The following is an 18,566-nucleotide window of genomic DNA, read 5'->3' as shown; positions in this document are numbered from 1 at the left end:
TTATGGCCCTAGATGAGTGATGAGACTGTACTTTGAATAGAGGCTGGATAAAACACCACTAAAGGGAAATGCATATACAATTATTCTGCATGGCTCAGGTTAATTATTTGATCTTGGATTAGTCATTAAAGTCAGATTTTGTAAAGGACTTCAGTACTTAAAGTATCTCATTTCCTTTGACTCTTCTACTGAGTAGTGACAAAGGCACTCATTAGCACAGAAGATGATGTGATGATGTGATCCCCATCAGGATCAGGAAGGGCAGGACTAGAAAACAGAGACACAAGTGAGGGCTTTCCAGTTCTACAGTGTTACACAAAAGTTTGACACCAGCCAGTTCCACTGCCTTCTCTCAGGAGAGGTCTTTGAGCCTAACTAAAGCCAGGACTGAGCCAAGCCACAAGTGACATACAATCATTTGTGTTGTATATACTTGTGCTTAGGGTTTGGTATTGACTAGCACTAGTTCTCTTCAGCAGGCATTGGTGTGGGGTGTTTTGGTGTTTAAGATCTTGGTATTTAAGATCTGGTGTTTAAGACTGTGAGCCACTTAATGTTTCCTATGCCTTATATGCAGTGCAGAGAAACTCTATTGCATTTTCACTACAGGGTGGCATGAACCTAAATGCACATTCAGGAACAATTAATTTATGGGTCCGAGAGTCCTTTGTTTGTTGCAGCCCTGTGACTTCTCTGCCTCTGCATACTGTACAGTGGACACAAGAGCGCTCTCTGTTATCTGCTTTCCAGTCAGATAGCAAAATAATTTGGACCAGGGATTGGCTTCTATGGTGAGTCTGTGCAGAAAAAAGTACAGTGGAGCACATATATGTATGTTCTCCAATTAATAAATACTAATGCTGAGCATCTAGGGAACAGGGTGGTGGAAAACAGTAATAAAACCAATTTTAGTTTCTGAAATGTTCTTTATATAAGGGAGAAAAGTTTGTTATTTCAACAAGGATGTCAGCTACTTTGATGGCATTACTTTTTAATGACAACATGTTGCAGGGTACAGCATTACATTTAAAAAGCTACAGTCATATTAGAATTAGGTAATTGCAGGGGCTGAGTGGATGAAGAAAAGAGAGTGTTCTTATATTGAAAAAGTTCCCCACCACATCACTTGTGCATTAGCAGCAGGGGCAGGGGCAGGGGAGCTCATTGCTTGCAAAACGCTGGGAACAGTTACAACATTCCCACTGCCAGAATACTTTATTAGTATTCCTTGTCTTACAGTCTGGCAAGTGAAAAACTAGAGACCTGTCATCAATTAGAACGGTGATGATGAGCCAGCCTAAAATAGGCCAGTGAACAGGGTAAGTGCCCCTGTGGTTTGCCAATTACCTAAATTATTTGCAGTAGTTTTAGTGCACATCTGCAATGAATACAAATAGAAAGCACATGATGTCTGGAATGCAGCATGTTTAAGATCAGCTTTGGTGTTAACAGAGGAGGGGAAACAACTGACATGTTTTAACGGAAATATTTTAGAAGAGGAGCTCTCATTCACATCTTCTCTCTCCCTACTTTCACATATAAAATAGACTCCATTCTGTCTAGCAGCCCTGTGCTTTCTATCTAGGGTGAACCTGGTGGAGGGAAGTGCGGCTCTGCTGATCCTGCAGCCAGTGTCACAGTGTCACGGCCATTTTCACCGGTCCTTGGCAATGACTCATCCAGAATAACTGGGGAAATGGGCTGGCAGGACTGATGGTGGAGGTAGCATCAGGGGACCTCAGCTCACCAAGGCTTTTCTCTTCCAAGAAAATTCTGTTGTAGACAGAAAGTGACAATGAGCAGAAGAAAAGGACAGAGTTAGGCAGCCCAGTATTCCTGAATTTAACCAAATTATAAAGAATAATTGGAAAAAAGAAAAGAAAAGAAAAGAAAAGAAAAGAAAAGAAAAGAAAAGAAAAGAAAAGAAAAGAAAAGAAAAGAAAAGAAAAGAAAAGAAAAGAAAAGAAAAGAAAAAGAGATTGATCTTTTATTGTGTGTTCATTCAAAAGCTTTTTAGAAGCTTTTGTGGTACAATTCCATGAGAAATCTTTTACAATGACTCAGAAAAGGTTATACTCTTGTAACAATGAATTTTTATTCTTTATAGGGAAAACAGCCAGACTACCACTGATTTGGTGAATATGTAGACTGATCACTCTTTTTTCTTGATCTTCCTTTTACACTTCTCCTTTTCTTTATATCCTTCCATACTTCTCCTTTGCTTGATATCCTTCCCTCCCACATCTCCTGTAACTGCTTCAGAAATCATTAGGTAATTTCAATGACTTGACATTCATAATTCTTGTATCTAGCCACATTGACTTTTTTGTTATTTAAAAAATTGCATGAGTAAATATTGGCATCTCTTCCAGTTGTCTGCTGTTCCTTAGAAGATATTTTGAAACATATATGTTATGTGGCTTGATCAGCATCTGCGTTTTAAGTAAAAAGCACTGAATATAATAAAGATTTAGAGTACTACAAAGGGACTTATAACTCTATAACCTTCTCCCTTCCTATTGGCTTTCATATAACCCTGGAGGCTAAATCCACTACAAACATCCATTCTTGGTTAAGCAATTAAAAATATAGATACTTAGAATCCTGTCACTTAACATGGCTGGCCCCACCACTGTCTAAGCAGACAGACCAGTATACAAGAAATAGGTAGTTTTCTACCTAATTTTCCTCTGTGTGCTCAGGGAATGCATAATATGCACCAGTAGAACTGGCCTTGCTACAAAAAGCAGGTAATTTAGGAGAATTAACACAGAAGCTCAACTCACCTACAGGGAAAACACAAAGATTATTAGTCTCTCCAGGGCAAGTATCACAAAGAACAGACTAGGAAGTCTTGACCACTGGAATGAAGCAAGTTCTAAGACCCAAAATTGGAGAAGAGATCATTGTTTTGAAAGGAGCTCTCTAAGACAGTGATAAAATATTAATTGATTTTATTCTGTCTACCAAATAACAGTGACTGCAGCTTCTAAAATGAAGAAAATGTCTAAAGAATTAAGATCTTGCAAATTTCTTACAACTTTAGGTTGTACAAAACATTCAAATGGAGTCCACCATCATTGGAAACAACCCCCAAAAAATCTCAAAATCCTTTAATTCATGTGTAGAGATACTATAGAAGTACCTTTGCCTTTCAGGCAAAGAATTTTGGCTACTTTATTACTTAGTACACATACTGTTGTCATACTACTAACATTAAATGAGCTGATTCACTTCACAGTATATCCGGTATTGTTACTAAATTCCACAGTGACTGTTTTATTATGCTAATTGATAATCTAGTGTGCTCCAAAGATTAAAGAAAAATGAAATTAAAGCTACAAAATCAAAGGGTAACAACTTTATAATGCCTCTTTAATTTAGTGAAATACAATTAAAGTCACACAGAGATAGAATTGACTATGAATACCAAAATGAATGTAATTGACAGAGTAAATGTTACAGAGCAGGGCTGCATAAGAGCAAAAAGAAATGTCAATAAACTTCAGTGCCACTGAGCTGTGCTGCTGGGCAGGCGCATTGAACAGCACAAGTCTTAAAGTCCTTGGGGACAGCCAACAGCAAAGAAAGCTGTGATGAATGTTTATGAAATCACAAGTAGATAGTATTGGAAGGGTCTGATTTTATAGGCATGCAAAAAGCACTAGAAATGCAATGTGGACTGTAATTACAGTAGAAGCTTGACAGTGCATAAGAAAAATGCTCCATTGATTGGAATAATTTGAGCTGAATATACTGCAATTTGTAAAACCTTCAGTGCTGGCAACATGCATTTAAAAAATGTTTTCTTACAGGCTGTAATCTGTGGAGAAGTTGCCTCCGTATTTACATTAAGTTTTCTGAAGTTGGTAGAGACGTTGCAGTATAACCTTCTGATTCATACTATTGGAGGCCAGTAATTCAATAGTTCTTCTATGCTGGGCTACTTATTAAAATAACATCTTTTCATATACCAGTTCCCCTGAGATCTTCTTACTGATTACATTCTGCCTGGGAGAACTGCACCAATCCTATTTATCCGTATATCATACCTTCAAACTACTTTTGTGGACTGCTGGGATCAATAATGGTGTATAAGGCCTTTTCAGTGGAGATTGCCAATGCCAATCCAATTCTGCTGTTAGAAATTTGAAGGTGTTACCTTCTACAGGCCTTGTGGCTATGGTGATAAATGAGTCAGTCATGGTCTATGTCCCACGTGACATTCATGTTTATCACAAAAATCATTAACATAACGGGAAATGAGTTGCATTCCTATTGACTGTGTAGAGTAAAAGTGTACCTTTGTAGAAGCTACATTTTAAAATTTCTATTTTATTATCCCTGGAAGTAACATGTATGGGTCCAGAAAAAAATCCTCCTTAGGGTATCTTCACTAAACCTGTCCTGTGAAGAGAAAGTAGTCCAGTTCCTCTAGCTGTCAGCACAACGTATTTTTGAAATGATGAATTCCAACCAAAGAGCAACTTGTAAAGTTCCCTATATGTAGCAAACTGGAGTTTACATGAGTATAATCAGGTTTGACACAGTCAGGTTTTCACAACTCGATTGTTTTTAAATTGCATAGTAAAAACTGAATAAATCTGCACTGAGGGATTCATCTTAGCTTTTTAGACATCTATAATGCAGATTTCTGCATGCGAAGTCAGCATCTAAACAACCTCTATAACTGGAGGGAAAAATAGTAGACTCTAGAAGATGACCCATTTCTCATCTAAAGAAGATGCGTAAAATAAGTTGGATGAATCATAGCCAGTACATGTCTAAAAAGCCCAGATGTAGCTATATACATTGTCAACTTTTGATATTAAGTAAAAAGAATCCTTTGTTCCTGGTCAGGAGAGTGGAGGTTATAGTTATGTGTTCTCTAGAAAATGTTCTGTTTATGAAAAATTGAATTAGTCAAATTTATTTACATTCCACCTCAGTATCATTTTTATTTATTTTTTCATCAAAAATTGGAGAGAGAGAGAGAGGGAGAAGCTCTTTGAAAGTACTAAATAACTTCATCCTGCCTCATATATAAGCGATCTACATTCAAGTGCTACTCTGAATAAGAATCTTTGACTTATTTAAATAAGCTTTGCATCATAAGCTGGCATTTTCCCCACTAATTGCAGTTCCTGCAAACATTTCAGTAATTGAGTTCATCTTACAGGAAAGTGACAGACTCAGTGGTGATAAGTACACCAGTAAATTAAGCATTCCCAGACTGGTTTTGGCATTGAGATTCACTAGCACAGAATGGCCCACCTCCATACTACTAAATCTTCATATTCAGCAAAACATAGGGCCTGCAAGCTATCTTCTGGGAATAGCACCTGTTTCAATTTAATTCCTGAACTGTGCCTGGGAATTGTTTCGGACTGCTATTTGGTCTGGGTTCAAAATAATGCCAGGTGCTACACTAACAATTTGAAGCATACAATTAAGTTAGACAATTTAGACAATCAAGGCCAGTGGTGGCCTCAACAAGTTTGGATTTTCTATTGGAAACTGTTGTGTTGTAAAATGCCTAATTTGTTTTAGTTTTCATGTGTAAATAGAAAATATTTTAGATAGGTAAATCAAAGTCAAAACACAGTGAAGCTACAAGATAAGGCCAGTGCCCTAGATAATGGTTTACTGCACTTTGCTGAAATACATCCATTTCCTCTGCAATTTTCAGAAGGCAGCTTATCGCTGATTTTTTTTTTTTTTTTAATATTGGGAAGTCCATAGGCTCTACGAGTCAGCCAAAACAGGTCTATATAAGAATGTAAATCCACTTGTGTGATGGGTTGACCCCAGGAACCGGCTAAGCACCCACACAGCTGCTCAGTCACTCCTCACCCACCCCAGCAGGACTGGGGAGAGAACCAGAAGGGTAAAAGCAAGAGTAAACTCTTGGGTCACCATAAAAACAGTTTAGTAAGTGAAGGTAAGAGAGGTAAAAAGCAAACAAGTGATGTAAAAGCAATCACTCACCACCTCCCAGAAGGAGACCATACCCAGCCAGTCTCAGAGCAACCACAATTTTGGAAAAGACTACTCCCTCAGCTTTACTGTTGAGCACAATGTTATATGGCATGCAATATCCCTTTGGTCAATTTAGGTCAGCTGTCCTGGCTGTGTCCCCTCTCAACTTCTTGTGCACCCCCAGCCTGTTTGCTGGCAGCTGGAGAGAGAAATAGTGAAAGCCTTGATGCTGCAAAAGCACTGTTCAGCAGTAGCCAAAACATTGATGTGTTATCAGGACTGTTTTAGCCACAGATCCAAAACACAGCACCATACAGGCTGCTACAAATAAAGTTAACTCCATCCCAGCCAGATCCAGTACAAACAGTCATTACCCAAAATGAACCAGAAAATTTTGACTAGTGAAAGAAACTTTTCCAACTGCCAAAAATCCCAGATTATGGGAAAAATATTTGAATATGTAATTTGTTTATGAAAAGAAGACATTTAGAAAGGTGATACTTTTGATAGATTGTGGGGGTCAAACTTTTCCTAAAGCAACAGAATGTAAAGATATAAGGATCAGTCATCTGAAATAATACTTTCTTATTAACCTTCCAAATTTTGGTTCAGCTCAGCATTAAAATTTCAAGATTAGCTGTGTTTCAAGACCTGGGAAAATGTACAAATTATTATAATTCTGGTGTCAGTGTGTTCTATAAATTATAGGATTTCAGAAGTAGCCAAACAGCACTATGCTATTTAAAGTATAGACAGTAGGTTTATAATGCCCAGGAATGTTAAATGGCACTGGTTACTTGAATAGTGTAGAATAGTATAGACACAAACAATAACTTTCTGATCTACAAAGTAACCTGAAATCTAGTCAATTTAAATAATTATGTGCAGACCAAGCCAGAGATGTATATTTCAGCTCAGAATAATACATCAATTAGATCATAAAATAAAGTTTAACATACTTTGTGGGCAATATCAAAGTCAAGAAAAGAAAAATATTCACTTTCTTAAACATATGCACTATCCTATTTGCAGAAAGAGGGTAATAAGACTCAGAAACCTTTTACTGAGGCATATGAAGTTCTGATTCCAGTATGCACCAAGTAAGAACTGCCCAAGGTTCAGTTATAGATTTCTTGTCCAGAAGTGTGGTACATAGAAAATAAACAGTCACAGTGACTAAGAAATAATTTTGTTTAGGAGATAAAGAATCCAAGAGCATCTTACACTCATCACAGATTTTTTAGTAGTCCAATAAGCCAGTAAAGCTCATTTGTGAGCCCTTTGTGAACTGATGACATCCTTACAATATGAGGGAGCAAACTAATGTATGGGTTTCTGTATTAATCTGTGGGTGATTGAAATGTCTTTCAAAAACTAATGCACCCACGATGATGGGAAAGCAAAAAGGGTCTCTATCTAGAGAGGAATAAAGCATAGAAGAACCAAGATTCAAGCCTGTATAATAAATACAGCTAGGGCCTGGATGAAATACTGGATGGGCACTGCTAACTCAAAGACAGTCCAAGTGTGGGTTCCACTTCAGCAGGAGGAACATTTCATCTGTAGCTGTCAGTGGAGGAGATGACAACTCCCAGAGCTGGTGCCAGAATGCTGGTCAAGGAAGTACCTTCGTAAAACATCACTGGAAACCCTTGAGAGGAGATCAGTTACAAGCTGGCAAGTGTAAGTCTCAGATACTTAAAGGTGTCGTTTCTCAACAATAGGAAAGTGATGAAACATTTTTCCTATGATAAGAAAGCAAATTGGACGTAATAAAGCACAGGAATGCATAAAAATTAAAATTTATTTCCCTGATTTAAGAGCAAAAGGGGGAAAGAGCTATTTATCTTTCCCCTACTTCTTTTGCTGTGACATCTGAAAGTAAGTTTTCACGTTTTTCCTTCTTCATTTGCAAAAAGAAGCTGCAGAACAGCCAAAGTCTTCACTGCTAAGTCTATGGAGACAGAATCCTTCTGACACCAATTGGGATGCAAATTTATCTGCTGTGGGCTTCATCACAGGGTGATGATCAAACAAACATTCAGGTTTGCTTCTCCCAGTCTTTATGGGGAAGCCACGATTTGGAGAGGTGAGCTGCACCTATATTTCACATGTACTGGAAAGATGTTCTTGCAAAAATTTTCCTCCAAATATTACCAGAAGGTTCTTGTTTCTTTCTTTTTACTGTTTGGGAGACAGTGTGGGAAGGCAGAGGATCGTCATTTGAGGGTTTTATTTGCACTGATTCAAGGCTTGACAATAATTACAAAAGTGCATATGGAGGATAATTTTACTGATGTAGTGTAATCTGATCCAGCACAACCATTATGTATCGAAAAAGATGTCAGTGTTTTAGTATCAGTTCTTTTCTGATGTTATTTTAAAGGCAGAGAGGAGTGTCTAACAGGATATTGACTTAAGTTTTTCTTTTTTTTAGGAATTAAAATCTGAAAATTTCAATTTACCCTACATATTTACATTACTCTGAATTGAGGTCCATTTCAGGACCCTTCAGAGAACTGAGTTAAATGACAGAGACGTAGTTGTTCAGATCCCAAATGAGCAGCCAGGGACAGTATATGCTCATACCCCTCAAGGCTCTCAGTGGTACAGACAACACTGTCAATTTTTGGTACCCAAAATGAAGTCAAATAACTTTCCAGGATATGTAAATCCTCTCCATGCTCTGCACCAAGAGATCTTCAGTCTCCAGTGCACAAAGCTAAAGATTGTGAATCTAATGCTGAACTAGCACAGAGCAATGCAGGACCTTGCAAAGACAACTAACTTTGATCCAGAGAGCCTCTTGGCAAAGTTACTCGGTATAGAAAGGGTTAACATGGCCCTACATATGAGTGGTGTAGGCAGCAGACCTCCCTTGTCTGTGCTAAGCCATAAAAGCTTCTTCTTTCACTTCAGGTTACATGGTACATGGGTCACTACCTGCTGAGATGAGATGTAGAAACTCCTGGTAATGTATCTCTCGGTTTGTATAACTGACATCATAGGTAATACTGCAAATGTTTGATGTATGTCCTGAGAGGGAGTGGGAGACACAGAATAACCAGGGCTGCTTTTAGAAACCCCTTAGGTACATGTCTAATACAGACCTTTGCCGTTGGGACTGGTTGTGTTCTGGTCTAGCTCCATAATATTTACATCATGTTGTAGATATACCATAGAGAAACCAACCTCTAAAATTAAAATTTGGTGTATACAGCATAGTTAGGCTGCCTTTCTACACTCAAAACTGGATTGGATTGTGAATATTTTTTAAAGTTTATTCCATTGTCACTCAGCATTGCACTCTGGTGTATTTAAAGGACAAGTAAGAACAAAGTTTGCAAACATGATAAGTTTTGGCACCTCTATATTCACTTTAGTATTTGATTTTTGTATTTTTTTTTTTCAGAATTATACATAGATATATTCATCCAGTGCATTATACTCATTGAATTAACTAGGAGAAAAAGGAGAGTCATTTCATGCAAGAGGAACATTTACAGTGTACGGTCAACATTTCTGGGAATTTATGACTGACACATTTATTTGAGGTTGTTAAGGAGGTCTTGCTCTGACTAATAAGTCCTTAGAGAGTCATAATTTAAGCCTGATGGATTGATTACAGTAGATAATTTCTTGTTTCCCAAGCATTTTGTTAAAAATTCCTTATACTCTTCCTACTTAGTCTTTTATAAAATACATTATCTTTGTAAAAATGTTAAACTAAACATGCCTTTATATATCTGTGTTACATTTTCACAAAATACTGTCTAGAGTAAGTCTCCCATATCTACAGTTTCCTTTACAGTAATTTTTTACAGAAGTACAAGTGCTGATTTAACTGGCTGTAAAAAGAGAACATTTATTCACAGCATCTGGCTTATATGCTATGTTCAGACCGGCAAATATTTTGATCGAAATGGCATTGGTTCATCATCTAGACCATCTCCCTGCCTGTGTTACTGCAGTTCATATTGTACCATCTAATTGAAAACTAAGCAGCCAAATGAATACTATTTTGCAGTATCCAGCACTTGTCCCAAAAGAACACTGATAAAATATATTGTAAGAACTAGTACCAGCTGACAACAGACATTTAGCGAATCACATTTCAAAGAAGAGGAAAAGAAAAAGGATTTTAATCATGTTATAAAGTACAAAACTCATGTTTGCTGTAAGTTCTGATGCCCAGATCTCTTTCTCTCCATCCCTCTCCAACCCCTTCTCTTCCTGCATCACAGGAAGGCCAACCGTATCCTGGGCTGCATCAAAAGAAGTGTGCCCAGCAGGTCAAGGGAGGTGATTCTGCCCCTCTACTCTGCTCTGGTGAGACCCCACCTGCAGTACTGCGTCCAGCTCTGGAGCTCTCAGCACAAGAAGGACATGGAGCTGTTGGAGCGGGTCCAAAGGAGGGCCACAAAAATGATCCAAGGGCCGGAGTACCTGTCCTACAGGGACAGGCTGAGAGAGTCAGGGTTGTTCAGCCTGGAGAAGAGAAGGCTGCGGGGACACCTTATAGCAGCCTTCCAGTACTTAAAAGGGGCCTATAGGAAAGATAGGGACAGACTTTTTAGCAAGGCCTGTTGTGACAGGACAAGGGGTAATGATTTTAAACTAAGGGAGGGCAGATTTAGACTGGATTTAAGAAAGAATTTTTTTACAATGAGGGTGGTGAGGCACTGGAACAGGTTGCCCAAAGAGGTGGTAGATGCCCCATCCCTGGAAACATTCAAGGTCAGGTTGGACAGGGCTCTGAGCAACCTGATCTAGTTAAAGATGTCCCTGCTCTTGCAGGGAGGTTGGACTAGATGACTTGTAAAGGTCCCTTCCAATCCAAAGCATTCTATGATTCTATGATTCTATGATTTATTTTCTCAAAGTTTTAATGCCAATTTCACTGTATTGGATTACAAGTGAGATAACTTCATCGGTAAAACTGGCAGTGTGAACATCATTACATTTGTATCTAAGTGTTTTTACAAGCCCAATTTTCAATTTGGTATATTCCCAATTTTTTAATTGGTGTAGTTAACATAAAAAGAATGCAAATGTATAAGTACTACCTCGTATATTTCTAAAAATGTATTCTCTGATCTGTTGTTCACTCAGAGAGGTATCAGAATCTTGTCATAGCATGATAGATGTTTCACAATAGTTTGAATATTAGAAAATATGTAAATTAGTAAATAAATCAAACAATTGTGTGTCTTTATTATAATATTTTTTTTCTTTATCATAAACAATTTTTGGACCATGCTGCACATTCTTCTCCCCAGCAAGGCAGAGGAAACAGTTTAATTTTCAGGTCATGATTATGACTTAAAAAATTACACAGACAGTTTAATTATTTATTCATTTCCCCTTTTGATTTAAACACTTCACATCAAAGAGTATCTGTCTACATCCTTGCATAACATTGACCTGCGCTTTAAAGCAAAATAAAGCAAGGTTATGTAATCAATTCAAGTGGCAGTGGCACCCTTTCTCCAACTGTGATCACATCTCAGGCAAATCAGGAACTGGCAGACTCCACATGGATTATAATTTTACTCCATGCTGTATTTTCCTCTAAATAACACTCCAACTCCCAAAAGACAAATTTTGCAGTAAGCTCCATAATGAATTACTGGAGACCAGAGGAAGGAAAGAACGCTTTCTCATGAAAGGGACTTTCGATTCATCCAGTCCCTTTTTCATAGACAGTAAAAAGAGCATGCAAGTATCACCTTTCAACCCCCACCTCAGGCTAAGCATCACAGCTCTGGTGCACCAAAAAGTGCTAACATAGAAGAGCAATCTAATGTGATCTTCAATAAATCATTAGCCCATGAAACTACTTTTCTCAAAGACCTGAGCAAATAGCTTGATCCTAGAGTAGTCATTTAATAATTTCACATCAGGAAGAGAAAATATGCTGCTGATATATATGTGCTAATATATTAGACTCAATATCAAGAATACAAACTGAGGAAAATGTTGTCATTGGAAAGGAAATGACCCAATGGAACGTAAATTCATGGACAAACATGAGATTACTCCAGTGCAATAGAAATGGGCAGTGTCCATTAGATGTGGTTCCTCATTTCAGACAAGTTATGAGTGGTAAAGTGAAAATCTAGGGAGGATGCACAGTAAAACTGAACATGTCAAGGATCTATACCTCTAAATGAAGTTCCATGACACAGGAATTGAATTAGGAAGGCTGAAACCACAATACCATGTGACTCCATGTCCACATCTGTCACTGCTAATGTCTGTTCTGTTCTCAACATCCTATCACATCAGAGTGCCTCTCTCTGAGTTACTGTTCTAGACTTAGAAGAACTGGGATGAAACTACTGCATACTATACTTATTATTTACTCTATTGTATCTTAATATATCCATTAAGAAAATCATTGGTAAAATGTAGGAGAAATCTGCAATTATACAGTAAAGGAAGAGAGAAGAAAACATTGAATTAAATGGGAAATGCATCGATGAAATATAGCATGTAACAACCACCTTGCTATTTTTATTGTCCCATGCTTACCAGAAAAGGAATTTGTTCATTCTTGATTGAATTTGGAGTCCCTATGTAACATCTTACACCAGCTCTCATTATTGTTACTTAGTTTTCACAAATGTTCCTTCTCTCATTTTAAAAAAAAGTCCCATTGTCTTTAAGTTAAACAAGATAGAGTATTCAAAGCCCCAGACCAAAAGCCCTCCAAGACAATTGAAAACCCATTCCTAAGCTTTAGGTCTAGAAATAAGGCTTCCATTTAGGAATGGAATTCATTAATTCCTTCAATTTGCTTGCACACACAGCTTTTTAAAGTAGTGTGATTAAAAAAGTAGAAAAGAAAAACCTCAATCATAAATATTCACATTGCCAATTTTACAAATATCGTGTCTAGTTATAAGCAGATTCACCACAGAAAAACAAATGGACACATTTAAAATACACCAGAAGCATTAAAATATTTCTGAACTATTTATAGTTCCATAGACAGAAAAGCTCCCACAGAAATTTTCAGTGTTTACACCCAAAAAAACACCCCCAAAATTAAGAAGCTACTGTTCCTTGAGTTCACGTAATCATTGCTTTCTTCCTATAGAAATATTAAGAAACATTTTAAAATCTTTTCCCCCTGAGTTCTATGATGACAGTTGTTATTTGTCATTGTGTGCTAAAGTGGCCACCTGTAAAAACAGGTAAAGTATAACTTGAAGCTTACATTTGCAGTCCTGGACCTTTGGTGAATATGATGGATATGAAAGAACATGGGTTTAACAACCTGCACATGCAGCTTTGGGAAATAAAATTCATGGTCTCAATAACTGCCCTGAGACAGGGCTTAGAAAAATATTCTGTACTCCAAAACTAGCCATCTTCTGAAACCATAAAGAGGAATGTTTGTTCCTGCATTTATTCAAATAGAACTATAAACAATGTGCATTTTTAACACAGCTTTAAGTGTTAGCATATATTTTAGAGGACATGAAGCTTGTTCTACACTGCACAGTCACTATTGCAGCTGTCGTGGTTTAAGCCCAGTCAGCAACTAAGCACCACACAGCCACTTGCTCACCCTTCCCCCCACCCCCAGTGGGGTGAGGGAGACAATCTGAAGGACAAAAGTAAGAAAACTCATGGGCTGAGATAAGAACAGTTTAATAATTTTAATAATAATAATTTAAAAAGTAATTTAAAAGGAAAAAATGAGAAAGAGAGACAGAGGAACAAAACCCAGGAAAAACAAGTGATGCAACCACTCCCCACCTGCTGACAGACACCCAGCCAGTCCCCGAGCAGAGATCACTGCTCCCCTGCCAACTCCCCCCAGTTTCTATACTGAGCATGACGCCATATGGTATGGAATAGCCCTTTGGCCAGTTTGGGTCTGGCTGTGCCCCCTCCCAGCTTCTTGTGCACCTGACAGACCATGGGAAGCTGAAAAGTCCTTGACCAGTGTAAACACTATTTAGCAACAACTAAAACATCAGTGTGTTATCAACATTGTTCTCACACTAAATCCAAAACACAGCACTATACCAGCTACTAGGAAGAAAACTGACTCTATCCCAGCCGAAACCAGGACAGCAGCAAATGTTTCCACTGTACATCTTTGATGGGAAGGAATGTTGAAGATCACCTTCAGATATCCTGACCTCAGGGATAGACTCATCAGCTTATCTTCTTCCTTTGTAACTCTTCTGTCTCACCCATCCTCTCTACTTCAGTTCACTTGGTCTTTGAATGTTGCTCTCTCTGTAATATATCATACCACATTTTTAAAACTGCAGTATATGTTAAAAAAAGGCAAGCAAGCAAGCAGAAGACACTGTCTGATACTCTATATCCAAGCTGTTGGATAACAGAGACTTCTCTGCTTTTTTTTGTAACTACTGGATATAAAACTGGCTTCAGTTTCTCTTCCCAGTCTTTCCCTCTGCTTTCTTGCATGACCCAGCTTATTTTCCCCACTTCTGCTGTTCTTGCAAAACAGTAGAAGAATGCTGTTTGGACCACAAAGAGAGACAGATTCCCCCTTCACCACTCTGATATATCCTGGCTTTCATGACATGTTTCAGTCAAAGCAGCCACTGACAGCCATTTGTCTACCTCATGAACTACCACAAGGCAGTCAGGACCCCCAACAAAAAATGTATTAGGAGAAAACTGTCCATTTATCTACTGATAACACCTATTTAAATATAAGAGTTTGTATGTAGGTGTTGATAGGCGGAATAATTTTGCAGACGACACCAAGTTGGGCGGGAGTGTTGATCTAATTGAGGGGAGGAAGGATCTACAGAGGGACCTGGACAGGCTGGATCGATGGGCTGGGGACAACTGTATGAGGTTCAACAAGGCTAAGTGCCAGGTCCTGCACTGCGGTCACAACAACCCCATGCAACACTACAGGCTTGGGGAAGAGTGGCTGGAAAGCTGCCCAGCAGAGAAGGACCTGGGGGTGTTGGTTGATAGCTGGCTGAATATGAGCCAGCAGTGTGCCCACATGGCCAAGAAAGCCAATGGCATCCTGGCTTGTATCAAAAATAGTGTGGCCAGCAGGACTAGGGAAGTGATCATGCCCCTATACTCAGCACTAGTGAGGCCGCACCTCGAATATCGTGTTCAGTTTTGGGCCCCTCACTACAAGAGAGACATTGAGGTGCTGGAGCATGTCCAGAGAAGGGCAACGAAGCTGGTGAAGGGTCTGGAGCACAAGTCTTATGAGGAGCGGCTGAGGGAACTGGGCTTGTTTAGCCTGGAGAAAAGGAGGCTGAGGGGAGACCTTATTGCTCTCTGCAACTACCTGAAAGGAGGTTGTAGAGAGGTGGGTGTTGGTCTCTTCTCCCAGGTAACAAGTGATAGGACGAGAGGAAATGGCCTCAAGTTGCGCCAGGGGAGGTTTAGATTGGATATTAGGAAATTTTACTTCACTTAAAGGGTTATCAAGCACTGGAACAGGCTGCCCAGGGAAGTGGTTGAGTCACCATCCCTGGAAGTATTTAAAAGACGTTTGGATGAGGTGCTTAGGGACATGGTGTAGTGGTGGTCTTGGTAGTGTTAGGTTAACGGTTGGACTTGATGATCTTAGAGGTCTTTTCCAACCTATACGATTCTGTGATTCTGTGATAAATGACTAAATGCTGCTATGGTCAATGGAGAGATCTTCCTTTTATCTACTCAATGACCGTTTGAGCCTAGTAAGAGATTCTGCTTATCCATCACTGTAAGTTCAACTCAGTTGCCCACATGGAGGCTTTTAGTGCCATGTGAGATCTCACAGGTTATCTTGCCAGACATCCAGCTTTTTCTATACTAACTTGAGTGCCCCTTGGAGGTACTGCACAGCGTTTGGCATCTCTGAGCAGAAGTATTCCTTCTCTGCGGAGTCTCAGATGGCAGTAGACACAAGTGCGTAAGTGAATACTCCAGGTTTCACTGAACATATTGATAGTGACCATCAGGAGGATCTAGACAGCTATCACATGTATAGACATTTACGTGTTGAAATTGGTAGGTTAGGTGATTAATGGTTCATCTCCACACACACAAAGGAGTTCAGAAGCACAATGGCAGCTGGGGGAACCCCAATAACCCAGTCAGAGGAATGAGAGCCCCTGACCCATTTGGGGTGTCAGCCCCATGGGCAGGGAGTGAGACCCATCACCACCAGACAGTTGGATAGGCTCCCCAGGCAGCCTTACAGGCTGAGGGTGGATACTGCCTTTAGAGGAATGAGACTTCTTATGGGATGCAGGAGAAAAGCATCTTGGCATTGCACAAGACTTATCATGTGATGTTTAGGGGAGGAACCAAAGGCAAGGAAAGGATGGAATAAGGTGGTCTGGGGAGGAACAAGGGTGGAAAAATAAAGGGATAAGTGATAAACCAGCCAAACAAGCACATAAACAGGCTGCTCGTTAGTACTCATGCCTGGCCATGCCCTGCATCTGATCTGCACAGTCTGTCCTGTCTTCTCATTGAACTCCATTTCTATTTTCCTGAATGAGGGTACTCTCTATTCTGTGAGCATGTGTGTGCATGGAGATCTAAGTGCCAGCAATTGGTGTGGGGACCATGGGTCATAAGCACTATCTGCCCAGGGTGCTAGAAACTGGAGAGACCAGACTGCGTGCACCTTGTGTGGGTGTATATGTCTATGCGTCATCACTAGCAAGGATAAAGCTGGACTAGCTGGTGAGTAGGGTAGAAGCTTGGTAGTCAGATATTAGAGCAGCTGTAAATCTGAGTGAGATATTGGAGAGACTAGAGAGCTTGATCACTGGCTACTGAAGGGACCAGAAGGTCCAATTCAGCATCTGGGGAGAATGTAAGGTCTGGCAGTTGGCTACTGGTAAGATCATAAGTCTGGACCAGCTACCAGAAATACCTATTTGCATGTGTGTGTCTGTACGTGAAGCAGTTGGGATATGAGGGGATCCGGTGGCCAGCTCCTAGTTAAACTGGGATAGTAAGGCCAGCTACTGGGGGGATCCATAGTGCATGTGTCTGTGCATGTGTGTGTAGGTCTAAGTAACAAGAGCTGAACTGGAGCTGTGGGCCTTGGGGATTCATGTATCCACATGCCAGCAGCTGGGATGAGACACCAGGGATCCAGGGTCAGCTACTGCATAGACCTGAGTGTTTAAGGCCAGCAAGTGGACACATACTCTATATGTGTATAAATATATATATTTCCTGCTAACAGACCTTCCTTTGGAACAACCAGAAAGGGGGACAGGATCAGACCATTTGAATTTAGATCCTCAGTTGTTACTGGAACAGTGATTTTGTTCTTGATCTCAGCAGGTGCTGTTCAGAGCTGAAACTCACTGTGTCCTTTCAGCAAAAGCCATTTTCTTTCCTTAGGAATGGCAAACATACTTTCTGTTGACCAAGTGGGTTTCTGTATCATTGGAGGACTCTGCATGTATAATGCCCCTGATGTCTTCACAGCCATGGATGTTTCCTAGCTTAACTACATACTTGTGCAGCTCTGCTCCCCACATCTTAGACAATTTCTTAGATGAAAGCTTTCAATATACCTACAGCAATGCCCCTCCCACCCTTGACAGGCAGAGTTCACACAACTTCCCAATGAAATACATTGTTTCAGGCATCCTCAGGTGTCCCTTGCAGCTGCAGGTAAAAGATCAGGAGTCTGGCTTTCTGGTTACTCTTCACGTACTATCATGCTCAGCTGCATGTTAACCCCACAGTTAACATACTTTCCTCAAACTTCTGCTTGGAAAGTCCTATTTGTACCACCCTGCTCACATGCTACTTTTACAAAAGCTTCTTCTCATAAGCAGTTCCAAAGAACTTAGTTGGAGTAGGAAAGGGAGGCATTAGTCATGGACCCAGCTGTTCCCTACAAGCAGGCACCAGTGTGATATACTGTCCGCCTTAAGCAGCCAGGCCCTAGCTTCCAAAAATACCTCCTTTTCTCTTAAATCCCTTAAGTTAAGGGACTTAAGTTTTCTTTACCTCTAAGAGTGGTCAAAAAAATAATTGAAAACTTTCTCTCTTGGTAACGTTAATTATTCATGTAAATACAAGAGAAAACAGATAGATGACACTATGGAACAGTTTCTTTATACATTTGAATTATTTAATTTTCTTGTATCCTACCTGAAGCAAAGGCTATAGCACTGACCTCATAAGCCCTCAGAAGTCTGTCCATATGCACTATCTGACTGTTCAAGCTTCACCATTCCATAGTATGGTACCAAATACACAGAATTTCATATAGGGTAGTAGAGGAAATTAAACTTTCTCCCCATAGAAATACACTATCTTCCATCTCCTACAGGAAGCTTTCTTACTGGAATATTTCATTTGAATCAGTCTTTCTGATAATCTAGGGCAAAATTTTTGAAAAGAGAAGCCTAAAGTTAGCCACGTAAGTCCATATTTAGGTCTCTACCTGATTAAAAGCTGAGCTCCCGTTCATTTCTTTCAGATCATTTCAGAATCAAAGACTGCATCAGCAGGAAAGCCAGAGAGCACAGAGCGCTACTGAAAGCCAGGCAGGTATCTGAATAGGACCTTATATTTATCTATTCCTGAACTTTTATTTTTGAAGG

The sequence above is a fragment of the Ciconia boyciana genome, chromosome 3 (genome assembly GCF_034638445.1).
Source record: "Ciconia boyciana chromosome 3, ASM3463844v1, whole genome shotgun sequence".
NCBI classification, from domain to species: domain Eukaryota; kingdom Metazoa; phylum Chordata; class Aves; order Ciconiiformes; family Ciconiidae; genus Ciconia; species Ciconia boyciana.
The sequence above is the reverse complement of the archived record's forward strand: the minus strand, read 5'-3'. Positions refer to the sequence as shown.